This window comes from Thalassophryne amazonica, chromosome 15 (assembly GCF_902500255.1).
Source record: "Thalassophryne amazonica chromosome 15, fThaAma1.1, whole genome shotgun sequence".
Classification (NCBI taxonomy): domain Eukaryota; kingdom Metazoa; phylum Chordata; class Actinopteri; order Batrachoidiformes; family Batrachoididae; genus Thalassophryne; species Thalassophryne amazonica.
Window position 1 is genome coordinate 14,441,992 of NC_047117.1, and position 16,644 is coordinate 14,458,635.

At 39.2% G+C, this 16,644-nt stretch overlaps 1 pseudogene; it reads right to left on the minus strand.

Moving 5' to 3' along the window:
- Window positions 1-54: 54 nt before the first annotated feature.
- LOC117526485 lies at window positions 55-13,530 on the minus strand (annotated as a pseudogene).
- Between the last annotated feature and the right edge of the window lie 3,114 nt (window positions 13,531-16,644).

Here is a 16,644-nt window from a genome sequence, read left to right on the forward strand (position 1 = left end):
AAATAGATAAGAAAGGTAAATGTTACAGTAATAAACACATCACTTTATTTTTTAGTAATAACTTTTTATTGACGGGCTTGTGTACTCTTAATTTGAAGTCTTCTAACGTGGAACCAGCTTCAGTTTGATTGGTCGCTTTGGCATTAGTAAGCCCTGGACATCCAACTCCAGTGGGACCTGGAAGGAAATTAACCCCACCAAAAAAAAAAAAAAAAAAAAAAAAATCACACAGTCAATTAGAAAGACACACATATACCAATCTTAATTTCATTTTTCCAAACAGAGCAGAAGGCTTAAAGATTTATGACATCTTCCATAACACTGCATTTCATCACATTTCAAAATGAGTGTTTAAAGAACAAGTGATGTCAAATTTGATACTTTGATGGTAACACTGCGTATACAATACTGAAACACAACCTCATTAGGTTTTAGATAATACAGTGTTACTTTTTTACATGATATAGTTTGTTGTGTCAGTTAGTGGCTGTTGATTTGAAATATTTACAACTCTGACAAGCTGCTCATGACATTATACGAGGGCTGTCAATAAAGTAACGGTCCTTTTTATTTTTTTCAAAAACTATATGGATTTCATTCATATGTTTTTACGTCAGACATGCTTGAACCCTCGTGCGCATGCATGAGTTTTTCCACGCCTGTCGGTGACGTCATTCGCCTGTGAGCACTCCTTGTGGGAGGAGTCGTCCAGCCCCTCGTCGGAATTCCTTTGTCTGAGAAGTTGCTGAGAGACTGGCGCGTTGTTTGATCAAAATTTTTTCTAAACCTGTGAGACACATCGAAGTGGACACGGTTCGAAAAATTAAGCTGGTTTTCAGTGAAAATTTTAACGGCTGATGAGAGATTTTGAGGTGATTCTGTGGCTTTAAGGACTTCCCACGGTGCGAGACGTTGCTCAGCGCTCTCAGCCGCCGTCGTCAGCCTGTTTCAAGCTGAAAACCTCCACATTTCAGGCTATTGATCCAGGACGTCGTGAGAGAACAGAGAAGTTTCAGAAGAAGTCGGTTTCAGCATTTTATCCGGATATTCCACTGTTAAAGGAGATTTTTTTAATGAAAGACGTGCGGATGGATCCGCGCGTCGGGACGCAGCCGACGCGGTGCAGCGGCACAGGAAAAACACCTCCGTGTTGATAACCATTTGTAAAATCCAGGCGGCTTTTGATGGCTTTCAGTGGAGTGAGTATATGAGAAATTGTTTAACAAGCAGGACATGTTCCAACTTGTCCTTAAGGCTTTCAACAGAGGTGTTTTTCCTGTGGCGGAGCGTCGCGGCGGCTGCGTCCCGACGCGCGGACCCGTCCGCACGTCTTTCATTAAAAAAATCTCCTTTAACAGTGGAATATCCGGATAAAATGCTGAAACCGACTTCTTCTGAAACTTCTCTGTTCTCTCACAATGTCCTGGATCAATAGAACCTGAAATGTGGAGGTTTTCAGCTTGAACAGGCTGACGATGGCGGCTGAGAGCGCTGAGCGACGTCTCGCACCGTGGGAAGTCCTTAAAGCGACAGAATCACCTCAAAATCTCTCATCAGCCGTTAAAAGTTTCACTGAAAACCAGCTTAATTTTTCGAACCATGTCCACTTCGATGTGTCTCACAGGTTTAGAAAAAATTTGATCAAACAAAGCGCCAGTCTCTCAGCAACTTCTCAGACAAAGGAATTCCGACGAGGGGCTGGACGACTCCTCCCACAAGGAGTGCTCACAGGCAAATGACGTCACCGACAGGCGTGGAAAAACTCACGCATGCGCACGAGGGTTCAAGCATGTCTGACGTAAAAATATATGAATGAAATCCATATAGTTTTTGAAAAAAATAAAAAGGACCGTTACTTTATTGACAGCCCTCGTATTATTCCTGTCCAAGGAGCAGCAGATAATTTCATTGACAGATTACTCAATCACCAACATGAAGCACTTTGTGGCCTCACCTCAGTCTCCTCACACACAGCAAAGCTGAACCTCTGGAGGATCTCCACAATTGCAAGTTTCATTGTCACCACAGCAAATCTCATCCCGAGGCAATTCCTCGGCCCTGCGCCGAAAGGCATGTAGATGTACGGGTCAATCATTTCCTTATTTTCCTTGCTGAACCTGAGGGCACACAGGTCAACCCACAATCGATTAATACAAGTGAGGCACTGATACACAACAGCTGTTCTTTGATGGTTCAATAAATTTAACCCCTTTAAACCAGAGCAGCACATGTGTAGTCCCAGCTTCCTGTAAGTCACCTTATCGCCATTTCTCAATAAAATACAAATACTGTCAAAAAGCCTAACTTCTCCTATGTAAATTGATACCCCAGTATGACATACAGTATGCTTCCAGGCTAAACCAGATCATAACTTTTTGATGACGCAACATCCTGGACACATTCAATTTAAAAGTCTTTAAAAGTCCTTCAAGGATCTGATGGGTCAGTACAGGACTTTAATTTGACACTGGACTAGTTGAGAATTTCAATGATAGGGTAGTGGCTCTATCAGCTTTAATTTATGGTAACAGGCTTGTGTGGACCAATCACTGAAGAGCCGAAATAGTTATCCAAAGAAATGCCTCCCAAAACCTAATTTTAGACAGTTAATAAGGTGCTGGATCTTATTTTGAATCATGAATTAATAGACGACCTTATTGAAATAAACAAGAAATTAAGATATTGTTTCATATTAGTGGTTGGCTTGGTGCTTGTTGTAGGATTTTGCAGTTTAACACATAAAGTGAATTACAGTATTATTTATAGAATCCAGCTGTTTTGTTAAGTTTGTTGTTTTTGAATTAGGTTGTTTTTTTCTTTAAAGATTTATTTTTTGGCCACTGTGTTAATGTAATTTTTGAATATTTTCTAGAGTTACTGTCTTATAGTAACCGCGGTTCTATGGTTACTGCTGTATTGCTCTATCAGTAAGTTCAAAGTCTGATATGTAGTGCATATTGTGCAATGTGGCACTCTGTTGTTTGCCAGAAATATTTCACAAAGTGTCAAGAGAAATAACATTCAAGTGGACACAATGGTGCACAAACAGAATAGCATTGAAAAATGCTATGACACTAATGAGTTTTGTATAGTTTTGGTTCAGTTTTTTGTGAGATTTACAGGTTGATAGAATTTTGGATTTCATTTTTTTCCTTTTTTTTAAGTGCCCCCCAACTGCTTTTGCTATTTGTGGGAAAATAATTTTTAACTGTTAACTGTGTAATAGGTTTTGGCACAAAATAGACACCATGGTACCATTTTTAAACCAAAGCAGGGACAGTATTGGTCCCAAATGCCAAAAATCTTTTTAAGTTTGAGCAATAATTCCCAATATTTCTGCATTTATAATTGCCACATTGCTGCTTTATTCCAAGCAGCTGGTTTGTGTTGTTCCTGAAATACCATTGTTAAAATATTTAGAACTTGAAATCAAAATCTTTGTTCACTTAAATAATTTCATTTTACAGACAGACAAACAGATAGATAATATTTGCATCCAAGGATGTGACATGTTAAAGTGTACGAAGCCTTCCAACAAAACAAAACAAAAACACACACATTGGCTGTAAAACATTAAATTTGTTTTTAAAAATACTCATATTCAAATATTCAGTTCACATGCCTCTCAGGTTTAAACTCCTCCGGGTCAGACCAAATCTCAGGGTCCCGGTGCATGGGCCATGTGGGTATCATGACAACCATATCTTTTGGAATCACAATGCCATTGATGTCAACAGAAGCCTTTGCAACACGCTCCAGACGTGATGCAATGGGGTACAATCGGAGAGACTCGTTGAGAACACTTTCAAGGTACTCCATCTGCATAAGTGCCTGGTATTCAACAGGTGCCTGGACATGTGCACAAAAACCACAATACATGTCACAAACTCCTGTTTCCCCACTCAGAATGAGTCCACCATGTTTGTACATTTGACTATAGAGAAGTTACGACAGGGGCTTGATGGGGAGTTGCTCCACCCTCAAGTGGAGCATTTTGAACATAGTTTTTTAATAGTGATTTTCGTTGTATCATTTGTATTCTGCTCACCTTTTTATTAATGTGCTGCTATAACAACTGAATTTCCCGAGCATGGGATCAATAAAGCCTCATGATGGAACCATCACAACTTATACTGATTTCTCCTCACTTGCAGTGTACCTGGTTCGGGAAGGTGGAGTCGATCTCCTCCTGCAGCTGTTTCATAACACGAGGGTTTGTTGCCAGATTGTAAGACAAGAATGTGAGAGAGCTACTGGTTGTTTCATAGCCAGCAAAGATAAAAATCATAGCCTGAGAAAGGATCTCGTGATCAGTTAAACCTGTGGAGGCAGGACGGAGGTATGGATTAGAAAACCTTTAAATAATGATTCTATATGCATAGCCATAGGACGTGTCAGTGCTCATCACCTTTGTCCTGTGACATTCCACTGGGGTTGCTGTTGTTCTGGGAGTCAATCATCAGCTGAAGGAAATCCACTCGGTTCTACAAGCAGACAAGTGTGAGAGTAGGTTTGATTGCTCTTGTAAAACAAGCTTTAAAGATGAACAGTGTTGTAGGGCCGAGTGTCAGACGGACCTTCAGCCAAATTCACATCCACCCATAAACATATAGAACATTAGTTCTTCTACACTTTATCTGACATCAGGTTTACTTCAGGAGTCATCTCTTGCTTGTTTAAGAATGCTGCTGCTAGTCGGTTCTTGATTTAAGATGCACTGACACTTGCATGACTGATTCACGCACGTCATTGTGACAATCCCACCTGCTGTGTTCCCAGCTGGCTGCCGCGCTTTGTTCCACCGGCGGCCTCGTGCTCTACGCTGGACGCTGTGTATATAAAGTAATTATTTCATAGCGGATTAATCATTTTCTCTGCAAGTTGTCTGTTGAAAATGGCTCTAATTGCTTCCTGAATCACAGGGGACTGTTCCAGCAGCACCGTTCACACGCTGAATGAGCTGGAGAAAGCATTTGGAGCAGTCTAAAAAGGTAATTATTTGTCATGTTTACATTGTCATGGCTTGGTAAAACAGTTGCATTTTCTTTCCTTCTTGTCTGCAGTTGTTAAAGTATGTTTATGATAGATTTAACATCTCGTTATAATTGTTCAGACGAGGTGCGCTCTGATGCGGTGCACTGACTCAACCACTCGTTCTGTTCACTTCTTCTTTACTTGACGAGCTGCATGTAGTGTTGGTGAACAGATCGCGTCACGTAGCACGACATTTATGCATGAAAGATTTTTTGAACATTTCAAAATTCTCTTTGCCGAATTGCGCACGCCGGCGCCCATCTCACGTTCAGTCTACACCCGTTAAAGATGAGTTTACTCTCCTGCACAACACAGGCCGTACAAGTGTGTGCATCAAAGTCATGCAAGTGTCAGCGCAAGCCTGACTGCCATGAAATGTGCACACCAAGAACCCGATAGACCCCCCTCCCCCCACAACACACAGAAATTGAGTTGTAAGTGAATGACATGGTGGATGCGGCAGACACATGCACTCTGAGTATTCCTCCTGTGTTATGAGAAATTTAAAGAAATTGTCCAGTTCTACAATTTTGGAAAAATAATGCCTGCCACCTCCATCAAGTTTAATGAATACTTTTCCAAAGGTTTTAAACAATCAAAGACAAACACATCCATACCATGTTCTTAGTCGACTCCCGATTCGTCTTGATCTTTTGCAGTGCAGAATAAAAGAAATCCGTGACAGACGAAGGGAAGAAAGAAAACTCCATCTTCTCCAGTATCGGTCCGAGGAAGGGAAAGAAGGCTGCCATCAGACACAAAGTAACACATTCACAAAAGACACACAAGGGAAACAAGACTGTAAACATTGTCCATTATGTTTGTAACTGCTGTTATGCAAATCAGGAAAATTTGGGAATGTACAAACATGCAAATTGAAAACAAAAAAAAAACACAACAACAAACCCTGAGTGATTCTGGTCTTTACTGGCTTTTAATTCATTGTCAGCAGTATGAACCCAAGATCACAGGTATTCTGTCCAAATTTCTTTTCTAAATACACATCCATTAACATTCCAATAAAAAAACTGGGGACACTAAGCATTAACCATTTTGTAATTTTCCATTCTTTCTCACAACACTAAAGACCTTTTGGTATTGAGGATAAAAAGCTTTGATGCATTTCAGGTGTTATTTGTCTCATTCTTACTGCAAACACTTCATAAGGGAAGCAACAGTACTGTTTCATGGGGGTTGGTCAGTACTACAGGTAGACAGGCCGGTCCAGTTTTTACATCATTACTAGCCCTAAACTGCCCCATGCAAACTTTTTTTTTTTTTTTAATGTGTTGAAGGACTGAAATGCAGAATTGGATGTCATAACAAAATAAAGTTGACCAAGCAAAATATAAAATATCTTTGCTTCATAAATGAAACAGAAGTCAAAGTAAAATGTAAGAATCACTGCAAGGTTTTTTTTTAATTTGCGTTTTCCACACCACCTCAACTTTTCTGATTCGGAGTTATATATAATAAGTAATGACGTACCAACACTGAGGAAGAGAGGATTGAAAAGGTCAAACTTGACCATCTTTTTGACGTTGGCGACAAAAGGGTCTGAAGGGTTGTTGAGAGAGTCGATGTCAACGCTGAAGGATGTGCTGGTTACGACATCCATACTGTACGGTCCAAAGAACCTAAGGACAGATAATCCAGAACTCCTTTAGCCTGTCTGACCTTTATAAAATCTTATGCATTTTACTGAGTATTTCTTACTCCTTTAACTCCAAGGCCTCATTCTTGTCTGCCTTCTGTTTCATGCTGGTGATTAGATTGGCAGAGTTTCGTTTCATTATGCCAAACATCTGCAGCACAGAAAGAAACCCCACAGACTGTATATATACACTGGACAAAGTTTGCACCACATCACACACAAGTTTTCTACAGAGACCCGGAGCAGCCAAATGAAACCTGGAAGATTCACAACTGTGAAACAGCGAGTGCCACAATGAACCCATAAATGGCCAAAGGGCTGGAGCGGGGGTGGTTCCATTGTGTAACGACAAGAACCCTGAACATAACCCCATCTTTGAGTCCAAACAGCTAAACTAACAACCTAACCTTTGTTTGGGTGATTTTTAAATATTTTTTGGGCCTGCACAGTGGTTCTCCTAACAATTGCTTTGGTGTGGTCATTAAAAGTAATGAGGTGTTACTTTCTCAGTATCATGCATTAAGTGGACATAATGGGTTAGGCTACTGATAGCTGCTAAAAGTGCTAACACCATTAGCCTACAACATTCAAATACAGTGGTGGGCACAGTTCTGCTTAATCAGCAAACTGCTAATTAGCAAAGCTAACTTTTTTGTTAGCAGAGTAGCTTTCAACTGACTTTGAAAACCATCAGCGGACCAATTAGCTTCTGCTAACTTTCAGTCTCCTAACGGTTTTGTTGCTGGCATAGTTATTAAAAGCTGAATGGTCAAAAACGTTTGTAAACCCTAAAAGCACACATGTTAGTTCCTGTCTGTTACATGTTTATAGCAGTCAGGTAGCTGTGAGGAGCTGAGCTCAACCCTACCCCAAGAAGCCTGGCTGCCAGGCTGCCTACAAAAACAAAAGCCATTTACATTACACATACAGTGCCCCAGACGTGTGGTAGGAGACATCAAAGCAATGAAGTTTTCACTTATGGTTTGATTTAACAACTAAACTAATTCCAGACAGAGTCAACTCTGTCATTTTTACAAAGTGAAATATACACATATCTTTTAGTTTTAAAGTAATGCGCTAATTCTGAAGGTTTGAGCCATAACACACACAGATGCTAATGGGTAATGAGCCCACCACTGATCAAATAAGATGAGAGTTTCACTTAGTGCAAATATTGCAGCAGGGACATCTTAGATCATCTGTTAGGACATTTCAGCACACAACAAAATCATATTATCCTAGCTCTTTGTAATAAAATGCTCAAAACAACACACAGTCCTCCACAACTGCGAGCAACGCTACCCCGTAGACAATGAGCTACAATGTTACGAGAGGCACTGAAATCAGGCATGATCACTCAAAGGTACCACGCCCCGAATACACATAACACATGGCTTAAAACATCTTAAACTAAGAAGTTAGAAAAATTTCACCCCTCCCTTGTGCAGTTATAGAGGGGAAACTGCCTACAGAGACCTTTTTTTTTTGTACCAGGCTGTAACATGTTTATTTCTGCTCTAAAAGTGGAACTTTTAACAGAATTTAATGGAAACCTGCTCCCTTTTCAAGCTGCCAGTCAAGCAACTGCAACTTTTTCTTCTTCCGGGTAGGCTTAATCTGAGACAATTAAAACTTACCGCTTAGAGAAAACAAATGGAAAAGCTACCAGTGCTGTGTTTGCTTTGGATCCAGTGGACATTTTCTGTTATAAGCAAAGCTGCTGTACAGTCGGTGGACTTCAGCTTATGGGTGTGTAACTACACATTAAGTTCACACTGTACATACCTAAAGGCACCACAAGAACTCAATAATAACCCAGAAGGTTTAAGGTTCAACACACAACAACACAACCAAGTGCCAACACTACAGTAATTTTACACAATTCCTGTGGAAATACTGTGGAAGTACTTCAGCTTGCTGGGTGATTCCACGTTTACATACAAACTTCAGTGTGTGTTGAGCTCCAGCCACACAGCTTTATGAAAGGTTTCAACATCCAAAAAATGAAGCAGAGGAGGAGAAAAAAGGAAATAGCAGGTCGTACCTCCTTCAGTTCTTCCTGAAGTGAAGGATGGAGAGATGGATGCTGCGAATCCTCTTCCAGTGGTCATCCCGGCGACGGACACAGCATCGTACAACGGCCCCATTCAAATGAAAATTCTGTAACAGGATTTCAGCAACATACTGTACACAGACGCTGACACAGGTTTGGGGAAAAAACCCATACTCCGTAAGGAATGGACTGAGTCATAATCGTAATGTAAGCGTGCATACTCTGCGATGGTGAAGAAGAATAACACTCCTTTATCCGAACTGTTTTAATCATGGCCGGATCGGTGATGCACAGCACGGGCTGACGACCATCAAAATCCTACACGGAACACAGGAGAATAAACACCAAATCACAATTTTATAGTGTAAATCTCAAAGGGAATCAGTATAAAATAAAGAAAAAGCAACTAACATAAACATGCTCTTCCTAAATAGGAGTGTGAAAACTTACCCCCATATTTTACCATATTTCTTTAAGCACTGCGTGTCAAAATTTGTGAATCCCTGAATATGACAATAACAGGTGACAGATTAGTATATAAAACACTTTAAAAGCTTTAAGATGCCAACTTGGTACTTAACAGACATTATATATCACTGGAATAGACATCCTATATTCAACCCCTATAGTCACAACTCAGCCGAACGAGGTGTACAGCCAGTACATTCTCAGTGCCAGTCCCAAGACCAGTGTCGCGGTCTGATCGGTCTCCCCACCCATCTGATCAGTCCCCTCTCACACAGTGTGCATGCGTGCAACACTGGTGACGCACAGTATTTACTTCTGTTAAAATCAGTCTACACTGTCCACACTGTCACAGTCCACACTGGGTCAGTGAGGAATATATAGACACTGGCAGTGTTACATTAACAGTCAGTGTTAATTTTACACTGGTGGAGATGAAAACAGCGTAACAGGATGAACTGATCATCACATACATGAGGGGAACTGTTCAGACTGGGTAGTAATAAAAATAAACCAAGTCTTAGAAAACTATCGATCAGTATCTTGAGCCAATCTGTAATAATATACCCTTTAAGAATTCAATTTCAATTTCTTTTCATTTAAATAAGTGCCAAATCACAACAGAGTTGCTCAAGGTGCTTCACACAAGTAAGGTCTAACCTTACTAACCCCCAGAGCAGCAGAGGTAAGGAAAAACTCCCTCTAGAGGAAGAACCTCAAGCAGACCAGACTCAAGGAGTGCCCTCTGCTTGGGCCATGCTACAGACATACATTACAGAACAATTCACAAACGAATTTACAGGAATTGGGAATTCTAAGCTCATTTAGAGGTTACAAGTAGACTACAAAAAAACACTAAACACTATGGCGAGTAGCATAATAGATCCTACTAGTGTACTGTCTTTATTTATTTTGCTTTAATTAGATTATGTTACCATTAGATAAACATCATTGATCCCTTGGGAAGACTCCCTCAGGGAATTGAGGTTCCAGCAGCATTGTATACGCAGCATACAGTTATTTACAATTTATTACTATTGTAACACAACTCATTATTGGGGGGACCAATCAGACTGCAATGCGTGTCGACTAATCGTTGCCGTTCTGAAATGGACGCATGCACAGTAGGGTTATGACTACAAAACTTTTTTCAAAACTTTCATTTTCCTGATGTTGCATTTGATGAACTTTTACCCATAGATCACTTTTTTGAAGTTTATTTCATTGGATCATGAAAAAACCTCCCGCATCTAGCACCACATCACTTTTAAAAATACATGAGTTTACACAATACTATTTAAAAATAACGTAACAAGAAAAGAATGAACAGTATCAAGAAATAACAAGAAAATATATACAAATAAATATTGCTAAAATATATTAATAAACAATAATTAAAAGAATAAAAAATAAGGTAAAACTAGATAAAATTGATAACAGATAAAATAAATGTATAAATAATGTGATGAGCTGATCTACTGCAGTGTTTTGCTTTTGTAGTTCATAGCATTTACACCAGTGTATAGTTGTTCACATCACATCATTCATACAGTTTTGCTTTCTTTGCAGTATTGCTTTGGAGGATCTGCTGTTGAGTCCTTCTCTTTGGAAATATGTGCTTGCAAAGTAAAATGTCAAAATCAGCAGTGGAAGTAGGTAGAGGAAAAATGGGCACAATTTGAAATCAAGCACAAAGCGCTGTCCTTGTATACAGAGCTAAAACAGGATATGAGTGAAACATTTTGTAAAATGCCTTCCAACAGAGATATCGTTGGAAGATTCTTGGGAATTTTGATGAATTGAAAGGACGACATGATCCGATCTATCTGAGGAATTGTTGAGCTTTGGGAGAAGCTGAATTTTCCTGTTCTTTTCCAAACAACAAGTGTCTGCAAAGGTGACAAACTTATCACATCTTTTGAAAAACACAGAAAGTGACCAAATGCAGAATTTGAAGAAAATCTGCTCATCTGTTCGATATTACAAAAACAAATGGAAATTGGCTTTGTAGTGAGGACAAAGAACTGTACAAAAGACAAATTGAATCAGGAGGCAGGGTGGGATATACGACTGTGAAAGTGGCTCCTATGTCAACAATCCATACATCAAAAAGGGCCAAAACACACATCAGACCCTCGACAAGCCAAACGGTTATCTCTGAATCCAGTGATAGTGAGGAAGGAAGCAGTGGTGAGTGTGACCCTGTTGTGCCTCGCTCCAACATGTGTAGCTGAGAGAGCTGTAAAATTGATGGAGGAGGTTCGTTCTCCTTGCAAAACAGACAAATATCATAACAGCAAATTTATTAACACTAATACACAATCTGAAACACTATTAAAAACACTACAAATGCTATATGTACTCATTTTCATGTATTCCTCATGTGTATTGTATGTAAAATTGACATCTTATAATAAAGAGTGTTAGAACTGCTAGGTGTTTTAATGTGAAATATGAAACTGTCTTAGGTGCGGGAGGTTTTTTCAAGGTCTGGCAAAACCAAAGTCATTTTTGTGAGTTTTAGGTAAAAGTTCATCATTTATAACCCCAGGCTAATAAATTTGAGATTTGTCATAACCTAATGCGCAGTGAAGGTAGGGGGACTGATCAGACTGTGACACCAGATAAACGAGTTGTGTTGTATCATGAAGGGCATCTGGCACACATTTTACAACTGGAGCATGCAACAATAAACTGAATTTCCATTCCATTTCAGCAGAGGCTCATTTCCATGACAACCCCCGGTGTTGCTGTCCAACAGGGTGACAGCGGAAATTGGACCACTGTTGGGCAATAATGAGGGGAAAAACATGTTCGAAGACAGCGGCAACCTCATATATCAGCAAATGCCTTGAAACCTCAACAATTAATACTGAAACTTGCATAAAGAGAAGTAAGACCATGTGAAATTAAAAACAGTGATGACATAACGTATACCTAATAAATTGGTCACAAGATCAGAGAGAGAACTTACCACACATGACTTTGGGCTACAACCTGCCACCTAACACGGAAATAACGTTGTGTCCAACTTACTTCTGGAGCAACCAGATTGCAACCCAAGCAGTGTAGTAGTCAGTGTTGTTACAGTTAATTGAAAGTTACTTCATTAGAAGCTGTCGGCAGCTGCTGCATCTAACTAATAAAGTAACTTGTAATCTAACTTGGTTATTTTAAGATTGAGTACTCAGCCAAAGTAATGATTGTAACTAATAGTTACTTTGCTGATTATTAACTAATAACTAAGTAACTAATAGTTACTTTGCTGAGTACTCAATCTTAAAAATAACCAAGTTAGATTACAAGTTACTTTATAGTTCAGTGGCTTGCAAAGTATTCGGCCCCTTGGTATTTCACACATTTTAATTTATTTACACCATTTCAAATATAAAAAAAAAGTAAATCAGACTGCTCAATATAAAACTTTCTAAAATTATCTTCCTTAAACTCAAAAGTCAACCAAATCTCTACAATTTGATATAAATTAATTAAAATATAAAAGCCAATATGATGGGATGCATAAGTAAACGGGCCCCTTTGGTATAATACCTGTAAATAACCAGTTTATAGCAAGTTTTCTGCAGACAAGGCAGAGGATTAAAATTCCGGCGCCCCAAAGCCATTAATTTTGGCAATGTTGATTTGCCAAATATTATTAATTTTCCCTAGCAACTACATACAAATTGGTTATTTCGCTGCACTTCAAGGGTGCGTTGAATGACCGCCAAGACGAGGAATGATACGTTTCTGCTTCTGTCAGTGGAAATGCACTGTTGAATGAGAGTCAGTTGGAGGAAAGTGTTGTTTTAATCATTCATATTACATGTAGGCACATACTATTAAGTAACACTGACATTGATAATACTTTTTAAGTATATATATATATATATATATATATATATATATATAAAATGACTTTTCGCCTCCACATCTAGGAGGGCAGCGCCTAAGTGCCCCCTATGGGCCAGCAGCCACTGCTATATCCACTGGACATTTGTTCTCTTGCGTCTAAGTTGCTGTTTAAACCTACCTTTCTATATGCCAGCATGGTGCCGAAAAAAGGAACAGGTGTGGGACCAGGAATGCCCATTTTCTTAAATGTTCCATACGGCCAGTACGCATATCTGTGCCAAACAAACACGAGCGAAGAACTTTAAAAAAACGCACACATACACACACAAATTAGGTGAGTTTGTTTTTCAAACTTACAGAAATAAGAGTGTGATGAACGCGACCAGGAGCGTCCAGGTCTGAGCGGAGAACAGCAGCGGCTCCATTTCTGCGCGAGCTCCTCTCTTCAGCGCGCGCGCGCCGGAACAACAACTCCGCCTCGCGCCTGAAGCCTTTTATTATTCGCGCGGCGCGCGAGCGTGAGTCACGTGTGAGTGTGTCAACGGTCGACCGCCGCTGATCCGTCAGGACCAGCTGACGTCTCACACTGTGTCGCTCAGAAAACAAGATGTCTCCTTTGGCTTCCAGCAATTTCAACTCTTGTTTTAAAGAAAGTGTTGCATTTAACCAGCTCGGTCGTGACGCAGAGTCTGGAATTTGATTCATACGATTAAATAATCACAAAGGTGGACGTCCAGTGACATATGTGCATCAACAGCGTCACACAACCACTGCACCATTAGAACCGGTCACTAATTCAATATTTCATCAAAGAAGAATCATGTGATGTAATATTTCAGGTTATCTTCAAATATCAGAAATGTGCAGCGGAAGAAACGAACTGTAACAAAATTGTACATACTGTACAACAAAGTCAGTGAAAAGATTTTTTAAATATTTTAAATGTGTTCTCCTGCACTTGTTCTACCATTTCAGATACAGTGTTAAACTGTGTACACTAGGACTGCAGTACATGGAAGGAGAGATTCTCCCTTTATACAGTAGTGTTCAGAATAATAGTAGTGTTATGTGACTAAAAAGATTAATCCAGGTTTTGAGTATATTTCTTATTGTTACATGGGAAACAAGGTACCAGTAGATTCAGTAGATTCTCACAAATCCAACAAGACCAAGCATTCATGATATGCACACTCTTAAGGCTATGAAATTGGGCTATTAGTAAAAAAAAAGTAGAAAAGGGGGTGTTCACAATAATAGTAGCATCTGCTGTTGACGCTACAAACTCAAAACTGTTATGTTCAAACTGCTTTTTTAGCAATCCTGTGAATCACTAAACTAGTATTTAGTTGTATAAGCACAGTTTTTCATGATTTCTTCACATCTGCGAGGCATTCATTTTGTTGGTTTGGAACCAAGATTTTGCCCATTTACTAGTGTGCTTGGGGTCATTGTCTTGTTGAAACACCCATTTCAAGGGCAAGTCCGCTTCAGCATAAGGCAACATGACCTCTTCAAGTATTTTGACATATCCAAACTGATCCATGATACCTGGTATGCGATATATAGGCCCAACACCATAGTAGGAGAAACATGCCCATATCATGATGCTTGCACCACCATGCTTCACTGTCTTCACTGTCTTCACTGTGAACTGTGGCTTGAATTCAGAGTTTGGGGGTCGTCTCACAAACTGGCTGCGGCCCTTGGACCCAAAAAGAACAATTTTACTCTCATCAGTCCACAAAATATTCCTCCATTTCTCTTTAGGCCAGTTGATGTGTTCTTTGGCTCATTGTAACCTCTTCTGCACATGTCTTTTATTAACAGAGGGACTTTGCGGGGGATTCTTGCAAATAAATTAGCTTCACACAGGCGTTCTTCTAACTGTCACAGCACTTACAGGTAACTCCAGACTGTCTTTGATCATCCTGGAGCTGATCAATGGGTGAGCCTTTGCCATTCTGGTTATTCTTCTATCCATTTTGATGGTTGTTTTCCGTTTCTTCCACACGTTTCTGTTTTTTTTTTTTGTCCATTTAAAGCATTGGAGATCATTGTAGATGAACAGCCTATAATTTTTTGCATCTGCATATAAGTTTCCCCTCTCCAATCAACTTTTTAATCAAACTACGCTGTTCTTCTGAACAATGTCTTGAATGTCCCATTTTCCTCAGGCTTTCAAAGAGAAAAGCAGGTTCAACAGGTCCTGACTTCATCCTTAAATAGGAGACACCTGATTCACACCTGTTTGTTCCACAAAATTGACAAACTCACTGACTGAATGCCACACTACTACGAGTATTATTGTGAACACCCCCTTTTCTACTTTTTTTTTTTACTAATAGCCCAATTTCATAGCCTTAAGAGTGTGCATATCATGAATGCTTGGTCTTGTTGGATTTGTGAGAATCTACTGAATCTACTGGTACCTTGTTTCCCATGTAACAAGAAATATACTCAAAACCTGGATTAATCTTTTTAGTCACATAGCACTACTATTATTCTGAACACTACTGTAAATCTAACTTATACGTATGGGTTTTTATTATTACAAAGGCACTTTGTAAAGACATTTTAATATACCTGGATTCATATGTGTGTGTAGGTATATTATATGTGCAGAGTATGGGTATATAGTCAGGGTATAATCATTAGGAAAGCATTTATTTAATTTAGTATTGATTACCTTCATTTATTTTATTTGTAAATATTCACAAAAAAGGAAACATGAAAACAGAAATGGGAAAAAAAAATTTAATGAGTATTTGTATATGTAAATATGTAGGTATGTATGTATGAAGTAGGAATTAATAGTTTAATGGTTAACAATATGAACTGATGTGAGGATAAAAATTAGTGACATCATATGTCGGGAAGCCAGATGATCAAACAACAAAAAAGTGAGCCAAATGAACTCACGATGAAGCAGCAGCCAAAAGGACAGAGCAGCAGGCTTGAACCTATGACTGGACGGTCATCGGGCCACCGGTTACTAATCTCATTACTACAGCTGAAGGTCCTTCATCCTCAAGTTGCTCCAGATGTGTATCATGACAGCTGCCTGAATCCAGTGTGTGAATGTGTTATGTTGTAAAACACTTTAAATCAGTAAAATTGTCTGAATCAGATGGAATAGCCTAATATCAATACACCCGTCTCTTTAAGAGATGTGTGCACTATTATTATTTTATCCAGGAAAAAAAAGATTTAAAACTACAGAGCATTTAAAAGGTGTATGAGAGATTTTTAAAACTCCACCATCAGCTTCTAGAAAAAAAAGGAAGCAATTTGTTGCCAAATGAGGCATAGTTCATCTGTTGCATTCATGGCAACTTGAAAATGTCCAACCTCATATCTTGAAACACACTGCAGCAGTCGGAAGGAAGTCAGAGAAACTTTTGTCAAAAATGTCAATGCAACATACATTTTTCTCTTTCGAAAGTGGCTGGAAAGCACAGGTGCACACAGTGTAGTATAATCTCCAAAAATTATAATTTTACTCCAATTGTGGTTAAACCCAGGTATGTTTTAAAAGGGAAAAAAATCCTACATTTCATGGTAACAGGAATGCAGCATTATGTACCAG